This window comes from Nanorana parkeri, unplaced genomic scaffold (assembly GCF_000935625.1).
Source record: "Nanorana parkeri isolate BGI_ZX_2015 unplaced genomic scaffold, ASM93562v1 scaffold1080, whole genome shotgun sequence".
NCBI classification, from domain to species: domain Eukaryota; kingdom Metazoa; phylum Chordata; class Amphibia; order Anura; family Dicroglossidae; genus Nanorana; species Nanorana parkeri.
Genome location: NW_017307348.1, coordinates 199,365 through 201,175, shown reverse-complemented (window position 1 = coordinate 201,175; position 1,811 = coordinate 199,365). Strand labels below are relative to the sequence as shown.

The 1,811-nt window shown below is 53.9% G+C and overlaps 1 protein-coding gene across 6 annotated transcripts in view; it reads right to left on the bottom strand.

The window, feature by feature from the left end:
• GIGYF2 (GRB10 interacting GYF protein 2) overlaps positions 1 to 1,119 on the bottom strand; it is a 105,813-nt gene extending 104,694 nt beyond the window's left edge. For 5 of the 6 annotated variants that reach the window (XR_001941790.1, XM_018567659.1, XM_018567658.1 and 2 more), the window contains exon 1: positions 915 to 1,119. The gene's annotated coding sequence lies outside the window, so the exon portion shown is untranslated. The remainder of the gene's footprint in view (positions 1 to 914) is intronic. The other variant, XM_018567660.1, reaches the window with a different exon arrangement.
• Positions 1,120 to 1,811: the final 692 nt, after the last annotated feature.

Below are 1,811 nucleotides of genomic sequence, written 5' to 3'. Positions count from 1 at the left end.
GAGCGCTGGCACTGAGTGAGGGATGACACCGAGCGCTGGCACTGAGTGAGGGATGACACCGAGCGCTGGCACTGAGTGAGGGATGACACCGAGCGCTGGCACTGAGTGAGGGATGACACCGAGCGCTGGCACTGTGTCAAGGACGACACCGAATGCTGGCACTGAGCGCTGGCACTGAGTGAGGGATGACACTGAGCGCTGGCACTGAGTGAAGGAGGACACTGAATGCTGGCACTGTGTGAAGGAGGACACTGAATGCTGGCACTGAGCGCTGGCACTGAGTGAGGGATGACACTGAGCGCTGGCACTGAGTGAGGGATGACACTGAGCGCTGGCACTGAGTGAAGGAGGACACTGAATGCTGGCACTGAGCGAAGGAGGACACTGAATGCTGGCACTGAGCGCTGGCACTGAGTGAGGGATGACACTGAGCGCTGGCACTGAGTGAAGGAGGACACTGAGCGCTGGCACTGAGTGAAGGAGGACACTGAGCGCTGGCACTGTGTGAAGGAGGACACTGAATGCTGGCACTGAGTGAAGGAGGACACTGAATGCTGGCACTGAGTGAGGGATGACACTGAGCGCTGGCACTGTGTGAAGGAGGACACTGAGCGTTGGCACTGTGTGAAGGAGGACACTGAGTGGGGACGGCCTCGTGTGCCGTTATAGAAGGAACGAGGTAAGGCAGTAGAATGCGGCAGGAAGTGACATGAATGTCCAGCTGGTGACACGGGGGACATATGTTTTGGAGCACAGGGCAGCACATGTGTACCTGGCCCCGGTGCCGGCCTCTCATTTACTACGATCACATGTTGGTGTGTGTTCCCTCATACGCACCGAGCCCCCCGCGCCCCATCAGCCCTCCTCTTCCCCCCACTCTACACACAGGCTGAGCGCTGTCCCCCGCACTGTACCTCTCTCTGCTTCTCACCCGAAGCGAATCCACAAGCCCAACAACACAAGATGGCTGACGCCACGCACCGTCACCTGACGACTCCACGCCTCGCGTGAGCGGTGACAGAGCAGCGTGCCAGCACTCCACCACAGAGTTCCCTTCCTTTGCTAGACGGGATACTTCACGTACACCTCGTCACTGGGGCCTTCCCTGGCTGCGGAGTGGCCCACGTGACCTCCAACAGCTCGTAGCGCGGGGCGGCCATGTTGGATGTGGGCAAGCCGCCCTGACTCGTGTCATTTCCTATTACGGGGTGTTAGTGAAGAAGAGGAAGTGGGCAGAAAAGTTGGTTGTGCTGGGGGTGGGGGAAGAGAAATGCTACCATGGGGATGATGCAATGAGGAGTATGTTGTATGTTCATGTCAGGACTCCACAGAAACGTGTGCTTTGGTGTGTAGAGGGGTGCAATATGGTGGGTGCTACATGTAGTAGAGTGTAGTAGGGTGCTACATCTAGTAGGGTGCAGTGTTATGGGTGCTGAATGTAGTGGGGGTGCCATTTGATGTAGGGATGTCCCGATACCACTTTTTCAAGACCAAGTACAAGCACTTCCCCTCATGTACTTGCTGGTACCAATTATCCATACTTTTTCTTAAAGGGACAGGTGACATTTTAAAAAAACAATACAGACTAATGATTTCAGGCCAATTTCTTTATGATTATGACAAACTTTTTTTAAGACTGTTTTAGAACAATAAAACATTTCTATCCGTTTTGATACAGCTGTATAATCTGTATAATGGGTGCTGCATATAGTGGGGTGCAGTGTGAAGTGTTCTGCATTTAGTGGGGTGAAGTTTGATGTCTAAATGTGCAATTTGTTGCGTACTGGGGTGTAGTCTGATGGGTTGTGCAT